The sequence below is a fragment of the Lepisosteus platostomus genome, chromosome 16 (genome assembly GCF_059453375.1).
Source record: "Lepisosteus platostomus isolate fLepPlt1 chromosome 16, fLepPlt1.hap1, whole genome shotgun sequence".
Taxonomy (NCBI): domain Eukaryota; kingdom Metazoa; phylum Chordata; class Actinopteri; order Semionotiformes; family Lepisosteidae; genus Lepisosteus; species Lepisosteus platostomus.
The window spans coordinates 26,068,814-26,089,301 of NC_142626.1; the positions used below are offsets into that span (position 1 = coordinate 26,068,814).

At 39.8% G+C, this 20,488-nt stretch overlaps 1 protein-coding gene across 10 annotated transcripts in view; it reads right to left on the bottom strand.

The window, feature by feature from the left end:
* LOC148647106 (NACHT, LRR and PYD domains-containing protein 3-like) overlaps positions 1 to 19,417 on the bottom strand; it is a 140,909-nt gene extending 121,492 nt beyond the window's left edge. For 5 of the 10 annotated variants that reach the window (XM_088609334.1, XM_088609332.1, XM_088609335.1 and 2 more), the window contains exon 1: positions 19,294 to 19,416. The gene's annotated coding sequence lies outside the window, so the exon portion shown is untranslated. Of the gene's footprint in view, positions 1 to 19,293 lie in introns of all 10 variants that reach the window. The other 5 variants (XM_088609326.1, XM_088609330.1, XM_088609329.1 and 2 more) reach the window with 2 other exon arrangements.
* Between the last annotated feature and the right edge of the window lie 1,071 nt (positions 19,418 to 20,488).

The window sequence follows — 20,488 nt, forward strand, 5'->3', positions numbered from 1 at the left end:
TGATTTCCTTCATGATCTAAACCTCTGTCTTCCCTCCTCCAAAACTAAATGCCATGTGCCCTGCTCCTTGCTACAAAAAGTTCAAAAAGTAATGCAATAAAATATATCCATCAAGTTCACTGGATAGAACACATCTCTTTGCATGAAAAAGTATATGCTGAGCAGATTTTTCTAAATGTATTTGAATGTTTGTAAAAACACAAGGGTAGTGCCTATGACTGACATCATATATTTGACACCATTTCTAAATTGCATCAAATACAGTGACACTCAAACTCTTGTTTAAAGGGGAATGTTATAAACAAATGGAAAAACATTAACACGTTATTTACAAATGAGAGCAGGCAATTCAGGCCATTGAACTAAGTATGTTATCTAGCCATTTCATCAAGGAAACCAGGGTATCACTTCAACCGCATGACTTGGCAGCTTGTTCCACACCCCTACAATCCTTTATGTAAAGAAGTGCCTGCAGTTAACAGTTTTAAATAAACTTCCATGTAGTTTCCACTTGTTCCTTCTCATTCGTGTTTCACTGTCCATTCTGAAGAAATCCACTGGGTTGACTGTTACTGTCATTCAGAATTCTGACCACATGTATCAGGTTTCTTCACAGTCATCTCTGCTCCAATTCTCTAAATAAAGGGATCCAATATATGACTTCAATTCAATAGGACTTCAATTCACTATAGTTATAATATAAAAAACTACATAAATTCATCATCTATAAAGCACAATGTTTGTTTGTTCTTTATGCACGCTCTTATTTTTCATCCTAGAGACCTGAAATTTTGCACACAAGTACATCTTACCCTAGGTTAGGTTTTTAACATAAAACCTTTCACCTTCAAGGCCAATAAAGGCTGAAAAGGCCATTTAATTGAAAACCCGGCACGTTCCGTATCAAACTGAGGGGAATCCCCGTCCCCGATTGTTTTTAGATGAACAGGATTTAAAATGCAAGTGCAGCAGTGGACGTGTGACATTCCAAACATGCTGAGCATGTGGTAAATTGATGTTTTATTCGATTTTCGATTATTGTTAGGCTGGGCAAAAAAAATTTTTTTTATTTGTAAAAAAGAAATAAAAAATATGATATAATGATGTGTTCCTGCTTAACTTAGACATTGCACAACTTTAAAAGCTATAAAAATAGGTTTCGATAGTTAATAACCACTTTTTATGCGAATGATTTTTCTTCCTCATGATCAGCTTAGAATCTTTGTGTACGCTGTAAGGTTTTTACTTCTTAATTTCGAATAGAAAAAATCATATTCTGTTCTCTTCCTGGTATGTAGAACAGATCAGCAGGTCTTTTTTTTCCCAATCAGAGGCTCTGAAAATAGTGTACTGCCCACTTCTCTCTGTCATGGGCGGGCTGGCACCGACAGAGCTCAGTATTACACAATACTGTTTACAGTGTGGAGTGCGAATGGCACCAACTGCGTCTGCATTCTAACTTAGTGTTTAAACTTAAACAACATAAATCATTTTCTTTTACTTCTAAGTCCCTTAATTATCATAAAGCACAGGTTTCTCATCACTTAGACCACTTTTTGATACCATCGTTGGCAAAGCAGGAACTTTTACTTTCTAATGACAATGCATGTGGAAAGATTACAGATTTTAATCGTCTTTAATTTTGTTTTACATTTTAGAAAAGTTTCATCTATACAAACACCAGAAAACTATTCTCAATTGTATTTCTGAATGTTATGTTACACTTAGTTCATTGTTTTAAATACATCTAATTAAGAAAGTTAGGTGTTAGGATAAACTATTACTAATTAATAATATTAAATTTAGCACTGTAATAAATTGTTGCACTTTTTCCCGCATCTTGTCAAAATATGTTTTCTTTGTTCAAATATACATTAAATCTGATTAAAACTTAACCGAAAATAAGTTAAATAAAAAATTAAAGAAAAAATAGGGTAAAATATAATTCAAAATATTTTGCTAACAATTTTAACTGTTTATAAAAATAAAATGTATTAACTAAGGAATAGGATGGCACCGTTGTTAGCATGCTTTTTGTATGTTTGTTTTCATAAATACAACAATAGTACTAGACGTCTCAGTGGCTTTCAAAATTAAATTATGCATGTAAATCTGTGAACTAGAAAGATAACTAAGCTATCCATCCATTTCTAATGGTGGCCAAGTGGTTAGCATTGCTATCTTGCAGCACTGGGCCCTAGGTTCAATTCCTGCTGTCCTGTGTGTGTGGAGTTTGCATGTTCTCTCTGGGTTCTGTGGGTTTCCATATGTGTGATATGATTTCCTCTCGCAGTCCAAAACATACTGGTAGGTTAATTGGCCTATGGGAAAACTGGCCCTGGTGTGTGTGTGTTTGTGTCTGTTTGTCTGTCCCGTGAAGGACAGTGTCCAGTGTGTATTCTGCCTTCCGTCCATTGCTTGCTGGGATAGGATCCAAATCCTCTGTACTAGATAAAGAGATTAAAGAATGGACTAAAGTAAAGGCACAATGATACAACCTCACTATGAGATGGCAGCATCTCACTGAGGACAAATTATTTTATAGGGCTGGCTTAAGGAAACAGCCTTTCCACCTCTCTTGCACATCAGTATCCATACCTAGTTAGTTTTTTAAACCAATTGCCTCTAAATGGCTCTGGATCAGCATCAGCTATGTTTGCCCATTCCTTCAATTCATGTGCATCCAACACACAGTTCAATGCTAGCAACTACACAAAATCTAAAATACAATCCTCATTTCATCATCTTCCTCTGCGGCCTATAACATCTCCTGTCATATTGTCGAAAGTATGCCTATCCCCAGTGATATCAGAGTCACCTACCCTGAGTGCATTTAAATCTAACCTCAAAACCTTTCTTTTCAGAAGTCTTATTTAGTGTCTGTATCTGCTTCATTTTCGAATTTCTTTCTTATATGTATTTACTTTGTAATCTGTACATAATTGTTTTTACACCTACTGCATTGCTTTGAGATGGTACCTTTAAAGGTGCTATATAAAATAAAGTTTTTTATTATTGTTATAGAGAAACATAATCAGATTTTCCCTGGTTCAGAAAAAAAAAGATCTTAAGTATACTAGTTTGTCTCACACCCTCTTTGCTACATGGATTTCCATACTAATCTGATCAATCTAACTACCTATTTTCAGGACTACTCTATCCTGCTAGATTTATAATTATTCTGAAAATCTTCTTCTTGAAATGAGTCATTTCTAAATACTGTTAACATCTTGCAGCAACTCTGTGTCAAAATATACACTTAGCTCAAGCTGACAGTTCATCCTGCTACCAACATTGAATAAGAAAATCTTTAGATTTCTATATTTATATCTTTATTTAGTGGTTTCATTAGTGACAAAGGCTAAACTTTCTTGGAAAAATGTATTTTATTAAAAAACGGACTTGCTTTAATAAAATATATTTACAAATCCTTTTGTCTGGCAATCTACCTGAATGCCCAGCTATATGAGAAGCCCTCCATGAAACCATTTTTGCTATTAATTCATAAACAGTAAGGCTCTCTGACAGAATTGATGTTTTTTATGTGTTAATTTTTTTTACTATATCCCATCAAACCTTCATACTCTCCCTGCCAGAAATACACCTAATTATTCAAGCCCTTCACTCTTTGCCAAATCTATTTCATGTTTGCATGTTCTTTTGTAACACACACCTTTCTGTGATTTTTTTTGCACATCTCAGTTTTTGCAAATGTTCCTGTATCCCTCTTCTGCACTATGTCTAGTCATGTTTTTTTTTTCTGTTTGCTTATTTCAAAGTTACACCTGCTCCATTTCTAAAACTTTTTGCTCATGTGTATTTTTGCATTTTTACATTTACACCTCTAGCACTTTAACGTCCTAAATTTTCATTTGCCTTAATTTGCAGACTGAATTTTAGTTTTAACCTCATAAATCTAATCACTTATTCTACATAAACACAGTGTAATTGCTCTCTGAAAATGCTCTTTTTCTTGTTCATTTTGGAGAGCTTGATTGAAACTGATTTGAGATGTCAGAAAGGATTTATTTTCTCTATGTATTTCTGTTGCAAAAAAAGTGCGCATTTGCACATCTGGGATGTGTAGTTTTTAATTCAGTTTGAATTATAACTGTACATTCTGTCTTCGTATTTGGCCATGGCTTTAAAGAGAGGACTCGCCAAAATGTTTTGCTGCCATCATCTCCTATTTAAAGGTACCCCCTTCATGGAAGAATTTGACCTCGAATGTTTGTCCAGCGTATTATTATGTCAGGCGGTGGCATGTTATCCAATATTACTCAGCACAAACTCACAAATAATTGTGTTGTTGTGTTAATCTCTCTATATCTACAAAGCACCTGGAATTTAAACCTTCTAATAAACCATTTAATAAAATTAGATAGATCAAAACATGCCACCCAAGAAGAGGTCTGGGTCATTGGGTAGGTCCACCAAAGATGCTTCAAAATTCAAAGCAGCACACCTATTAGAAACAGAAGAACAAAGAGAAGCAAAGTTACAGGCACAAAGAGCTCGAACAGCTGAAGCTCCCCAACCAAAACAGAAGATCAAAGAACATGGCAACAGGTAGACCAAGCAGGAGCTCCCCCAGAAGGCGAACCGGCTCATCATGAAACATCCGCAGGTATCTCAATTTTACCTCCTCCCCAAAATCCAAAAACTGGACACCCCTGGACAACCCATCATATCAGCATGTTACTGTCCAACTACTTACATCTCAGTCTTTCTCGACAGCCTCATGAGACCGCTGGTTGAAGGTCTTCCCTCCTACATCAAAGACACCAACCACGCGCTCCAACTTTTTAATGATTTCCAATTTCAGGGCACTGAATGCTACATTTTTACCATGGACATTACATCTTTGTACACCGTCATTCCCTGTGATCATGGAAACCAAGAACACCAATTGAAGGATTCCCTGCAATCAAAGCATCTGGTGCTCTAGGAAGAGGAAGCTCTAGGAAGAGTTTACACTGTTCATCCCAACAATGAAGTATGTTATTACGTGCATTTACTACTTCACAATGTTAGAGGTCCAACTTCCTTTGAATGACTCGGGACATTTGAAGGCAGAGTGTGTTCAACCTACAGAGAAGCCTGCAATCTCCATGTACTTCTAGAAGATGTCAAACACTGGGATGAAGCTCTTACAGAGGCTATATTGACTGCTTCACCTTATATACTCAGAGATCTCTTCTGTATAATGTTCACTGCATGTCATCTTTCCAACCCACAAACATGAAGACATTTTGTACCATGCAAAGAAACTGAATAAAAATGCCTCATATGATGATATTATCTTCAATGAGGCTCTGGTGAAAATTCAAGACAAGCTCCTTTCATTAGGAGGCAAAGAACTGAAGCAATTTGGATTGCCTCAACCAAGAACAGAAAAAAGTGGCATCTCTCAGGAAATGCTCAGGGAAATGTCCTACAACAAAGAAGAGTTGAAGGAATTTGTTGCAAGCAATGAAACAAAGCTCACATCAGATCAAGCAAATGTCTACAGAAAAATTCTAGATGCCATTGATCATGGTGGATTCTTTTTCCTCGATGCTCCAGGTGAAACTGGAAAGACATTTGTCACTAACTTACTCCTTGCAAACTTGCGTTCACAAGGACACATTGCCCTTGCTGTGGCATCATCAAGTATAGCTTTAACCCTCTTTGCTGGTGGCAGGACTGCCCATTCCACATTTAAATTGCCTTTTGATCTGGTCAGACATGATTCACCAACTTGCAACATCTCAAAAGGGACAGTACTTGCACAGGTTTTGATTGAGTGCAACACCAATTGGCTTAGTGAAAGAGCAATACTAGAGCCGAAAAATGATACAGTGGATGACATCAGTGATCGAACATTGAAAAAGATGCCTAGTGAAGCAAAAGTTTTCAAAAGTGTTGATACTGTTGTTGATGATGTTGTCCAATAGTCTGTGCAGTTTTTTTTAACACATTGCATCCAACTGGTGTTCCACCTCACATTGTTTTCTCTCAAAATTGGATGTCCCGTCATGCTTTTACAAAATTTGGATCCCCCAAAACTGCAATGGAACTCACTTAGTGATCAAAAAGCTTCATCCATATGTGCTTGAAGCATCAATACTCTCTGGATCATTCAAGGGAGAAGATGTGCTCATTCCAAGAATGCCAATAATTCCATCTGATCTTCCATTCAGGTTCAAACGTCTTCAGTTTCCCATTAGACTCAGTTGCACTATGTCTATCAACAAAGCGCAGGGTTAGTCACTCGAAAAATTGGTCTTGAACCTGGAATCATTGTGCTTCTCACATGGACAACTATGTTGGATGTGCACGTGTAAGAAGTGAAAAACAACTTCACATCTTTGCTCCAGGAGGCAAAACCAAAACTGCTGTGTATAAAGAAGCTTTCCACAAGTAAATATTTACAGCCTCCTTATTTTAACCCGAGCTAGTATAAAATAAGGTAATCTTGAATGATCAGTACTGCTCAAATTGACCTGGGATGACTATCAGCAGGTTTTTCTATTTTTAATGTAAAGTAATATAAATAGGGGAAAGAGCAGAAGTAGGTTTAATTGGATCATAGCATCCAAAAAATTACATGAGATTTAGGAGCGAAAGAGGACAATATTTTGATGGAAGGAGTATGGAGTTTTTTAGGATGGAGGAGGATGTCCTAATGTAGACCTTGAACCCTAAGCATGACCTCTGTTTGAATATTGTTGTGCTATCCATGGGGGTAGTTGACACTGCATTGGCGTGGTCACACTTCCATTCTCCCCTTTCACACCCCTTTATAAGCTCTTTTAGGTTCCTTTTCTTTATCTTAGATGCACTCTCCTAGATTGGTGATCACACTAGCCCCCTCATTGGGGTAACAGGATACATGACTCCACATACCAGACTTTCTAACCACCATCTATTTCTTTACAGATGTTGTCGACATAATACCATCCCTAAAGGATTTTGCCTTAAATTTAATACCTTTTCTTTTGACTCTGATACCACCCAGAGTAACACTCAGAGACTTCTAAAACAATTTTCTAGGAAACTAATGATGTCTACCATTTTCTCCCTCAAAAAACAGATTATCGTATCTGACAACAACATCAAAGAGGCTAAGGAATTTCTACGGCTGACAGCTCCACATCATCTTCCCTTCATGACTAACCTCATTAGATCTCTCAACTCTAAACTCTACCAGTTTATCACTACAGAGAAGGACAAAAAACTCAGTCACCTTCTACAGAAGAAAACCATCAACACCCCAAACACCTTCACAAATCCTAACTTTAATGTCACAACAATGTCATACCTTCTGACCTTTCCCTGTCACAGGATGAGCGATCCCTCCTCAGCAAAGGCCTCAGTTTTGTACCAGTTCCCAGGAAGTTGGACATCCCCAAGACCAATGTCGACCTCAATCGCTTTTACCGCAGGATACGCCTCACATTTTGCTGACGATTCCTCTTCACAGGCAGCTGATAACAACCCGGTTATTGATGTCATTAAAACCATTAATCCCAAACAGAGCTGTTGGACTCCCCCCTCTGGCCATTTTCCACCAGTTGATTATTTCATTAACCAATGCCCCTATCAAGCTCCCAAGGCACTCTCTATTCAATTCAATTCAACTATATTGTCATTAAACATACACAGGTGCATAGTATAATGAAAAGTGTTTCTCACTAGTCACTCAGGTGCAGTATATAAATAGGACAGAAGATAAGACAATAGACAGTAACACAATAGCAATAACAGTAACATGTAATAACATAACATAAATAACATGTAATCAAGTAATCAAAACTGTGCAAAATTCCACAAACAGAGAAAATATAACAGGACAAAAACAGTGCAAGGTAATTCTTGGAACAGTGCAAAAATAGTGTGGTTAAAAATAGTATGGTTAATTAATGAATATTAAATATTATTATGACTGGTACATTTTTACTATCGAGGGGACAGTACAATTTCGGCTTACATGTGAGTGTAGTGGTGTAGGAGTACAGTCCTTGTGGGTATAGGAAGACGTTAGGAGAGATCATAATATGGTGGGAGGGAGTGGGGGCGTCACCAACTTGACAGCTCTGGGGAAGAAGCTATTTTGATGTCTAGTTGTGTGCGACTGGAGTAACCGGAACCTTCTGCCAGATGGTAGGGAAACAAACAAGTTATGCCTGGGGTGAGTGGGGTCAGACATAATTTTGGTGGCTTTTTTCAGACTCCTGGTGTTGTATATTTCCTGGATGGATGATAAAGCACTGCCGATGATGTGTTGGGCAGTTTTGACCACCCGCTGTAGTGCCTTACGGTCAGATGCGGTGCAGTTGCCGTACCAGACTGTGATGGAGCTGGTCAGTATGCTCTTCACCGTACATCTGTAGAAGTTGGTGAGGATCAGTGGATGTAGGTATATTTCTTCAGCCTTCTCAGGAAGTACAGCCGCTGTTGTGCCTTCTTGAGGAGACTGGAGGTGTTCAGTGTCCATGTAAGGGTCCTTAGAGATGTGAACACCTAGGAATTTGAAGTTATTCACTATCTCCACCGCAGACCCTTCTATGTAGATGGGGGAGTGAACTTTTCCTTGTCTTCTGAAGTCAAAAATCAGCCCTTTGGTTTTGCTAATGTTGAGACATAGGTTGTTGGTTCGGCACCAGTCTGCAAGTTGTTTTATCTCCTCCCTGTAGGCAGTCTCATCATTGTCAGTGATCAGGCCCACGGCTGTGGTATCGTCAGCATACTTGATGATGGTGTTTGTGCTGAACTTAGCAGTACAGTCCTGGGTGAACAGGGAGTAAAGCAGTGGGCTGAGCACACAGCCTTGAGGGGCACCGGTGTTAAGGGTGACTGTGTTGGAGGTGAGGTTGCCAATCCTGACAGTCTTGGGTCTGCTGGTGAAGAAGTCTAGGATCCAGCTGCAGAGGGTTGTAAACACAGGTATACCCAGAAAACACAGGTCTAACCTCACCCAAGGAGAAAATCAGGCACTCCAGTCTCTCCACAACAGGGATGATATCGTCATCAAACCAGCGGACAAAGGAGGCACTGTTGTGGTGTGGCGTAAGGATCTATATATGTTTGAAGCCTCTAGACAACTAACTGACACTTCTCCCTACCTCCATCTCCAACAGGACCCTACCACTGACTACCAAAAGGAAGTGGTATCCAACATTTCCCTTCTTATCAGCAGTAATGAGCTCCCCCAGGAGGTGAACCTGCTCATCATGGAACATCCGCAGGTATCTCAGTTTTACCTCCTCCCCAAAATCCACAAACTGGACACCCCTGGACACCCCATCATATCAGCATGTAACCGTCCAATTACTTACATCTCAGCCTTTCTCGACAGCCTCATGAGACGCTGGTTGAAGGTCTTCCTTCCTACATCAAAGACACCAACCACACGCTCCAACTTTTTAATGATTTCCAATTTCAGGGCACTGAATGCTACATTTTTACCATGGACATTACATCTTTGTACACCGTCATTCCCCATAATGACAGCCTTACAGCCTTCAAGCACACGCTGGACAAATGCACAGTGCTTGATCCACCCACCCACACCCTGGTACGCCTTGCAGAATTGGTCCTCACACTGAACGCATTCTCTTTCAATAATCTTTTTTACCAACAGGTTTGTGGAATTGCCATGGGCACCAGAATGAGACCCAGCTATGCCAATATTTTTGTCAGCTGGGTAGAAGAATGCTTCTTCGCTTCCTACACTGGCTATGTCCCTGACCTCTACAAGTGATATATTGATGACTGCGTCAGTGCCGCCACATGCTTCCTGCACCATTTCACCAACTTCCACCCGTCCCTCAAATATACAGTTAACATATATTCCACTACTCTTCCGTTTCTAGACATCAACTTCTACATTAACTACCCCCGACTTTCCACTTCGGTTTATTACAAACCCATGGATTCACACAGCTACCTCCTGTAAAGCTCATTTCACCCCAAACACACTAAAAACTCTCTGCCTTTTTCACAGTTCCTTAGGCTACGACGATTATGCAGCAACGACATCGACTTTGAGAACCAAGCCCTCAAATTCCTTTTTCATCAACAGAGGATACCCCAGCATCGTGATTGACAGGGCCCTTGGCTGAGCCAAAAACACCCCTCGGACCATCAACCTGATCAGGAACTCCCGCCGTAGCAACCGCATTCCTTTGGTGCTTCCCTACCACCCTAACACACTTTCTATCCCCAGGACTATTAACCACAACTTTTCCATCCTACAGGATGATCCCTCCATTGGGTCCCTCTTTTCTAATCGTCCCATCATCTCATATCACCAATCGCCTAATCTGCGTAACCTCCTTGTTCATAGTTCCCTTGACCGCCCTCAACAACCATCCACACCAGGCACTTTCCCTTGCAACAGAGCTCGCTGTATCACCTTGAACTTGAACTTGAACTTGAACTTTATTGCCATATGTAACCGGTACTGGTACAATGGAATTCTTACTGCAAGTACACATCCAACACCATACTCATTCAAGGCCCCTCAGGACAATTCCATATCACCCAGATGGCATCTTGTACCTCCAGCAACCTTATTTACTGTATCTCTTGCAGTAAATGCCCAGCCATCAACATTGGAGAAACAGGAAGGAGACTCGGAAACTGTAAAGATTTAAGATCTCTCCAAGCCCATTGTTTCTCATTTCACCTCTGACGGCCACGACCACTCTAATCTCTCCGTCTGTGTTCTCAAAGACGGTTTTCAGAACTCATACATCAGAAAGACCACCGAAACCAAAATAATTCTGCAGCTAGGATCACACCTTCTCCCTTCTCTTAATGACAGACTACTGTTCTTTTAAATTTTCTCCATTCATTGGAAGTTTCTTTTCACACCTCTCTGCACCTATTCTGACTTCACACCTCTTGATTGGCCTCTCTTTCTGTCTCCTCCTCCCTCCCAGCCTTTGTTCTCCTGCTACATTACCTTTTCCTACTGCCTTGTCTCTCTCACACCTGAAGAAGGCTCCATGGCCGAAATGTTGTGTTCTCTTTCTTATTTTTTTCAGCATGGAATAAACCTATTACTTGTTCCTCCACATACCATTAATTCTGGCCCCTTTGACTTCAGAGTCTCAAGTTTACCAAGTTCATCCTGTTGTCCTTACTGTTAGGAACCTCCGGCTCCCAGACACCATCATGGAGCCTCCTGCTCCTACTCCATTAGACCACTGTTTCACTCACAACCTGTACCTCGGACTCCCAGGTCCACCTCCAGCCTTGACGTCCTCTCCCGACGCCACCAGGTTGGGTTCACAGACACACGCTACATCACCGAGTCTTCTTCTGCACTACACACCGTGCAGAGACACAACACACTGTCCCTCTCTAACACACACTCACAACCTTTCTGGTGCCTCACTCTCACGTCCTTAGGTTGTGAACTCACAGCTGCCAGCGCACCTCACTTTGCCCAGCCACCACTGCATTACACCATGCAGCTGCCAGCGCACCTCACTGTGCCCAGCCACCACTCCACTATCTCCCAGAGGGTGCAGCTAGATAGACCCCACTCACTTCCCTGATACCAATGTATTGCCAGGGGGAGGGTCCCTCTGCCACGCAACCCACTCTGGACAACACACACTAACTATCAAGTCACTCAATGTAACCTATATTAGGTAAAATTACCTTAATGACCCACATGATCAGTTGAGCTGACTATGAGTACAATATGGATTCACATTATTTCACAGTAAATAGTTTGTTTAGTATCATCTTTTCTAATCTAACACTGCTACAGGATATTGCACAGTTAAATAACTTCACTGACACCCTCTCACACACTGTACTGCACATTATCAACACTGACACACTCTCACACACTGTACTGCACATTAACAACACTGACACACTCTCACACACTGTACTGCACATTAACAGCACTGACACCCTCTCACACACTGTACTGCACAATAACAACACTGACACACTCACACACTGTGCTGCACATTAACAACACAAACACACTCTCACAGACTGTACTGTACATTAAGAACACAGACACATTAATTCCAATGTTATTCATGAGAAAAATACATATTATCAAACTGATGTATATTCTGACATTTATCAAATATAAAATGATATATTCACATTCATATCACCAACTGTTTCTCTATGGGGGCATAAAACTGTTTTATAATGTTACATTCTTAGTATTGTTCTGATAGCGATTATTAAATCAGCACTTGAAATTTCCCCCAGTTCCTAAGTGTTTGAAGAGGAATGCAAGGTGATATCTGTACATGGACTGAGAACAGGAAACAGCCTGTGACTGGGTGGATGCAGCCAGTGCTGTTCCACAGAGACCCATGTGCAGCCTGTCTGTGTCTTTCTACAACTGTATCCCTGAGCTGTTCTAAAAGGTCCTTAGTTTCCAGGATTGAATCTTTTATTTATATTCACTGCCTGATTAAGGGGCCTTACAGAGACAAATGTATTTATTTCTGAAATTATGTGTATGACTATTATTACAAACAAGGGCCTCAAAACTATTAGGTAAGCTTCATTTGTACACACAAATGAATTTATGTTTCCTCTATAAGGGTTTGAAAACTTATGCAATCATGACTTTGTAATTTTTTTCATCATATTAATTATCCTTTTCCTCTTTTGCAAAAGTGCAAAAATCTCAAGGTTCTTAGTACTTGTAGAATGAGCTAAATAAAAGCACTCTATGCAATCTTCTCCACCACAGTCAGCACTTCCGCTTTCCGCCATTTTGAACTTCAATACACTGTGAACCCATCTCGGCAGCTCTGTGTCTTCAGAGCAGGAGTCCTGCACTCGGCTGCAGACAAGGATCCTTGTCAGAAACTACCACTTGACAACGCTGTACCAGTACAGAAGAGAGGTGAAACAGTGCCTCTTTCTGACATATTCTTTGTTGAGAAACTCACCCAGGGTGGTGTGAAGTTTCCCCTTAAGTCCTTCTGCTTGTGCAACTTACTCTAAAGTGTTTTCAGGCTCTCAGACTTGTAGCGGTAATTCTTGTTAATAAGACAGAAGTAAGCGTTGCTGTGCTTTCCTAAATGAGGCCCCATCTCTCTCTCTTCATCTCTGTGGTGCAGCCACAGAGAAGCTACTCATGCAAGCTGATTTAAGGTGTTTTCTTTTGATAAGGTACAACTCCCAAACAGGGATGCAGTTAATTAAGCCTGGCTATCATGATCAATGGTCATCCTTGGAGCCTATCTGTCTATGGAATGCCAGAGGACATCTGGATTGCAGTCCTAGGTGTCAGGGATCAGTGACTCATCTCTCACCTTGTTCAACCAATCAGGGACTTGCGGGGCGTGGTAACACCACCTGGGTCTCTAATGCCCGCCAAACTATCAATCAATCATCACACATCTGTGTCTTGGTCAAAAAGGTAGCACAAGCTCAGGTCAGGGCTTTCCTTGGCCATTTTCGTGCACTCTCAGAGACAATCACGTGACAACTGGTGTTGTCTGCACTGCGACTTGGACTTTGTTCTAAGCTCGAGGCCGAGGATCCCGTATGTACTCAGAATCCTGCAACGACCAACGTGAATGCTCCGCTTGATCAATGGCAGCCTACAGTTGGACCCTCATCGACAACCTGAATAGTTTATTCAGAAGCAGCACTGGGCCGGAAACGAACCAGTTTTCTTCCCATGTAAAAGAGTGACTTCCAAGGACCCATGGTCACAGTCTGTGCATAGGGGCTTTCTACTAGTCAGCCGGACCACTAGTAGACCCCTGGGAGAAATGACTGCACTGCGCGCCGCAGTTAGATTCCTCGGTCCATCCTACTCTGAGCTTGACTGGTTGGCCAGTGGCCAGAGGACGGCAAGACAACGCCTATTGAACGACTGCTGGGACAGAGTTTGCAACAGAGCCTGTCAGCTGGTTTTGGTGTTTGTGCCGGGAAATCCAAACCCATACACAGTGGATAAATAAACCTCATGTTCTACATTGCGTCTCGAGAATTGAATCATCACCTCAACACAAGTTGTTATCAATTTAATTCATGAATAATGTATTTACTTCCAAGTCTAGTGTAACAGTGGGTAATGACACTGATTAGATATGGTATAGCCAAACGGTATATTGAAGTATATTCTCTGTTGTGTAACTCTTTGTGTTTGCATCTCTTCGAGATTATATACAAGTACCTTGTATTTTTGATAACCATCACATTAAAGTCTGCCACCTGTATCCATGCACACTGATATACGTTTGGTGCACAATTTATGTTTAATAAATGTAGCTCCTGTATTGAATCTATGTGTGTGTGTGTTGCTAGTTGTTCTGACGATTGATTGTCTAAAACCCATAACGAACCACCTCGTGATTACTGCTACAATTAATAATTGTATCAGTAAAATCACAAAACCCCTACAGACTCTAAGACAGTGGACTGAAGTCTGATTGCTGGTCCAAACTCTTGTTCGCTCCACCAGCCACCTTCCACAATTACAGCACTTCAGTGTGTTTTTAATGCAAGAGTATTTTTTCCCTCTTTACTTGTACCTAATTTTGTCTCTTCTGCTTGACTCTTAATGGAAACGTAACAGGAACATACTTTCTATTTCACTAAAGTTTCATTTTTAAATTGAAAACCACTGAAGGAAAGAGAGGCTGATAAAGGCAGACTCAGATACACCGTGCTGAAGGAATTCCTGTGAACTGGTTTTGAGTACATTTTTCCTACTTTAAAGTATAAGGCAACAGTGACAATACAAACACATTGTGTTAGATAGAAGAACTCATCTACTGCACCTCCAAATGCCTGGGGGATGACCAAAATAATGGAAAGACATAGCTAAAAAGCACTTGTAAATTGAAACAATTAAATTACAGCTAAAATCTATTCTTCACATCTTCCATGTTAAGTTCAACATGAACCAATAATGCATTTCTGCCTTAAAAGCAGTCTTATAAAAAAAAACTGTCATGTGCATCCCTTTTGTATTGTCACACACAAATCAACAACAACAACAAAAAACATCGGTTGTCACCAGCCTCCTGGTGCGTCCACAAAATCTTTTATTTTCTCTTAACAGAAGCCCTGCACTTCAGCTGATACACTGGAGGAACTGTCATGTGCATCCCCTTTGAATTGTCACACACAAATCAATAACAACAACAAAAAAAAAAACATCGGTTGTCACCAGCCACCTGGTGCCTCCACACTTTAATGTGGGAGTTTCTAAAGAGACAAACAAATTTGACAGTGCCCAAATAGTTTGTGTCCAAATTGCAGGTGCATCACTCAGAGAAGTGATGAAACGATTAAATGTGTCAAGGGGAACAGTGATGAAAACCATAACAGTGTGCGACAAAGAAAAACAGCCTCAGGAAGGAGGAACAATGGTAACTGGTCAAAGCTTACTGTACCTACAGGGCTAATGGTCAATTAAAAAGATAGTTACTAAAAACAACAAAACAAAAGTCTCAAAAATTACCACAGAACAGAATCTACAGCTCAGTGATCCAGTCTCATCAAATACTGCACATCACGAGCTTCACAAAGCTGATATTTATGGTAGGGCTGCCATTCAAAATCTCCTTGTAACCAAGGACATTGCACAGCAACACATAACTTGACGTAATAAGTGCAAAATCTTCACTTCTGAGCAGTGGCCGAAACAACAATCATGCTTTGCTCACATTCCTACAACTGGACTGAAAAAAGTCTCCAATTCCAAGAAGTGGGTGGAAACTGTTTTATAAAGTTACATTATTACTATTATTCTGAGAGTGATGAAAAAATAAGCATTTGAAATTTCCCCAGGTTCCTCAGTATTTGAAGAGGAATGCAAAGTGATGTCTGCACCATGGACTGAGAGCAGGAAACAGCCTGTGACTGGGTGAATGCAGACAGTGCTGTTCCACAGAGACCCGTGTGCAGCCTGTCTGTGTCTTTCTACAACAGTTTCCCTGAGCTGTTCTGAAGGCTCCTTAGTCTCCAGGATTGAATCTTTTTATTCACTGCCTGACTGAGGGATCTTACATAGACAAAGGTATTTATTTCTGAAATCATATGAATGACTACTATTGCACACAGAGGTCACACAACTATGGACATAATAAAGTACATATTATTACTCTGTGTATAAAAACACTGACGCTTATTCATCACAGTCAGCAGTTTCACTCTCCACCATTTTAAACCTGAATGCACTGTGAGCCCATCCCTGCAGCTCTGTGTGACTTCAGAGCTTCTGGTAAAACCTCTTGCCCTCCCCCCCAGCCACCTTCTACAGTTACCGCAGTTCAGTATATTTTTAATGCAGGAGAAACTTTATTCCCTCTCTACGTTTACCAAATTGCAACTCTCTTGCTTGACTTTTAATGGTGAAATAACAGAAATATACTTTCTGTTTCACTAATGTTATGTTTTTTATTAAATCAGGAATAACTGAAAGAAGGACAGGCTGATAAAGACAGACTCATTTACACTGTGCTGAAGGACGTCCTGTGAAATGGTTTTGAGTTCACTTGTTTCACTTTAATGTACAAGGCAACATTGACAATACAAACGTGTGAGAAAGAAAAAAGCTCATACTGCACCTGCTAATGTACAGAAGGTGGACAAAATGATGGAAACAACTAATGAAAACAACACTTGTAATCTGAAATATTTTTATTACAAATATTTTTATTAAAAAGGATTCTACACGCGTTTCATATTAATTTCAAAATGAATTACCAATGTGTTTTTGCTGTGGAAACAGTACTTTAATATGTGAACTTCTAAAGCAACATTAGAGATCTAAGAAATATTGACAGGGGTCAAATAGTTGGTCCTGAATTGCAGAAGAGTCAGTCACAGAAGAGGCAAATGTAATGTGATTTAATGTGTCATGGGAACAGTGACGAAAAACAGCATACAGTATGATAAACAAGGGAAACAGCATCAGGAAGGAGGAAGAGCCGTAAATTTAGCGGATTGACTGTGCCTCTGGATCATGTCTAAAAATTGTAGTTTTGCTTTTGCCTGCCTGCTCTGCCATTTTCCTGCACCTGGATTCAGTCTCCAGTCTCCTGGCAGCTGCGTCTATCGGGCCAGTGCAATGTATATAATGGACTTCTCTGTTGTGCTGGTATGTTATATTATAGTATTGAAGGTAATTAGTGTCTTTTCTTGTTATGAAAGTGTTTCCCCGACATTGTACTTGTCATGCTGAGTGCACACCAATGATCAGGTGCATATTAACAATTACAAGTGTGTTCACATAGATTTCACATTTTAAAGACAAGGCTAAGAGAGACAGAAGAATAATGAAGCACTGGGTTATTTACCAGAATAAATTTTCAGAAATACATTTCATCATCTGCATTCACCTGTTTCTTATAACACCTTAGAATGATACCCATTACAAGCCTTCTGAATAGATTGGATGTAGCTGAGAAAATAAATAGTTCCACTTTTCTATCACTAGGTCAGAATATTGTAAAATAAATCAAAATTAAAATAATGATGTGTCAGTATAAAGATGTTCTTTTATAGGTAGCTTTTTAAAAATCTTTAGAAGACAACAGTCCAGGATTATCATGTTACTCCATGCTGATGGGACATCAAGCTATAGGTCTCAAGTGAAATCAAATACAACAAAAATGTTTTCAGTAGAACTAGGCAGAGAAATTGTCTTGACAGGCTTCTGAGAAACTGTCATAAAGTTTCTCCTAGCTTATCATAGATAGGACAATTGTCCTGTCAGCTGTCTCTGTTTCTCTTTATTCTGTCTCCTGTTCCCTCTTTCTTCCCACTGTCCTCGTGAGACATCTTTCCATCGTGAGACCAAAGCAATCAGGTGAACTTAATTATCTTAAGAGTCCGTGTGAATTAAGTCTTAAAGGAGCATCACATTAGAGCTTGCAAGGACATTCTAATAAAAGGATAACATTAGAATATGTTAATGTCCCTGAAATCAGATATGAACAACATAGGAAGGATTTAATTACTTTAACAAGACTTGGTTCTGTATTTTAGAATTTGCTTTCTTATAATTCAGTTATAAATTGTTTTGAATAGTCTTAGTTTTACTGGTACAAAGATCTGAAGTTTTTAAAAAAAACTATATACTGTACATGAAACAATCCTAGAATTGCAGGAAGATGTTCTATAAAATGTGAAATCCATTACATTTTTAATTCACCTTAATATTGAGATGAAGCAATACTTAAAGTAACTAAAACTGTTTACCAAAGCCCTAAAGCAGGCAGAGATTACACAATGAAAATGAAAGTGTTGCCATATTAACAATGTCACAAGACTTTGAGCAGGCCAACCTCTCTTCAGGCAGATTGTAAAGCCGCAAACTACAATGGTATATTTTTAAAGAGGAATATATTTTACCAAATAAATCCCACTTTATCAAACCAAACCAAATAATTCCCATGAATAACTTTACATACCAAACATATCTAAATTAAACCCGCGGTATGGCATTTCTCTCTGCCCTTCACTTTTCACAAATTTATCAATAGTGACCTGTATATTCAAACACCATATACATCTTCTAGACAATATCAGGAAAAAATTTGTTCTACAATTTCTGCTTATAAGTTAAAAGTGAAAGTGAAACTAAATTCCCAATAAAACACATGTAAAACATGAGTAAAAGTCTCAGATTTGTTCCAAGTTCTCATAACAAGACATAAACAAGTAACCAATTTAGGTACTATTCTGATGTTTTGGAATAGGTTGGCACCATAAATTGCTAAGTATACATTACAGCAAGTAGAATTTACCAACACTTTTTTTAAACACTCTGTTTTAATGAAGACGTTTTGTAGAGAAATATAATTTGTTTGATCTTTCCAATATACATGGAAAAGAGATATGACATGAAATAATAACAAATTTGTACAAAGCAAATATTATGTTACTTAATGAATCCTGTATAGTCAAATATTAGACCATAACTGTAAAAGTGAGATTGAACATCAAAATACATTTCTGTGATCAAAGTGAAGTCCTACACTGACAGGAACAGATTATTTTTAGTCTGTAAGTGAGAAGTTTATGAGTGGACAAATTCAATCCAGAGGATGTCTTCAGAATGAACGGTGAAACACAAATTAGAGGACTCAAATGCAAACAGTGAGGTGGTTATGTAAAAGAGAGAAAATCAAGCACTTCTGTGCACAGTTTGTGCAACAGTGGAACAGCTGAATCAGATCTTTGACTTTATTAGCTACTGAAATGAAAACAAATAACCAAATGTGCAAATGGCATCCTCTCGTTTATCACTCTAATACTAATTTTCTCATTTTTTAAGGAATGAACTCTTACCTTTGTCTGCTCTTCTGCTCTGGTGTATTAAAGTGGTGAAGATAATTACAGTATGCCTGCTCTTCCAAGAGTGACCTTTGAAAGGAAACTGTTTCATCAGCCACTCCCTGTGTACTCTGTACCTGTTTGGAGAAGACAGGCTACAGCTTATTTTCACTGTTAAATTGTCAACAGAACTGGAGGTGCCATTATCATCTAGAGCAATAGTGGGCAACTATATGGTTGCAGAGGGCCAAGAAACAGTACTGACTGGCAAAGTACAATAGAGCTACTGAAGGCCCAAACGGTTCCGAAAATCAGACAAAGGAGAGAGGTTGTTTCCCCACTGGACTGGCTGAATGAGACTGATCATACTGATTTTCAGGACAATTTGTGGTATCATTACATGAACTATACTGTGAAAAGTACTTGACCAAATGCATCCTGTTATGTGTGTAGCTTGATGCCTCATTCTACTGCCTCTCCTGGTAGGTTGAGTCTGAAACTTCTCGAAATCTATATGTCTAAGTCTTCAATCTGTAGCTAATGCTTGCTACTGTATCCTGAATGCCTTTTTTCCTCGTGTTTTCTCACTCAACCCTGGATCGTCCGGAAAGAATTCTCCTTGACAATAGCCATCAAAGAATCATTTTGTGATTTTCTGCTACAATTAAGAATTGTCCTAGTACAGTATATGTACAAAACCCCTACAACTGAATTGCTCGGTTTGGCAGTATCTCAGCTGACACACAACCTGTCACGATTATAGTTCCCCCTCCTTAAGGGTGCTCCAGCCCTTTCACTAAAGACTTTATTCTCTGCACCTGTTTCCCATTCCCTGCCCACCTTAAAAGCCAGGCGCTGACGCTCATCCGGGCTCTGCATCTGATTTCCATATCGTGCGAGTCCGGGTCCTGGAAGCGCCTGGTCCCGTTAAGGTTTTAACCCCCTGTTCCTGTTCCTGTTCCTGTTCCTGTTCCTGTTCCTGTTCCTTGTCTGCCGGTTCCGACCCGGCCTTCGTGGTTTTAATTCCGTGTTCTGATGGATCTCCTGGTTTTGGACTTACCCTTGTGTTTTGGATACTCTAAGGATTACTTTTTTGGATTGTTCGCTTCGGCCACACCTCCCCCGTCCACCAGCGCACCTTGGACACGCCCCCCTGTCTTCAGCCCCGTATTCCTGCATGATGTTTCCCCACTTCGTTGGACTGTGTCGT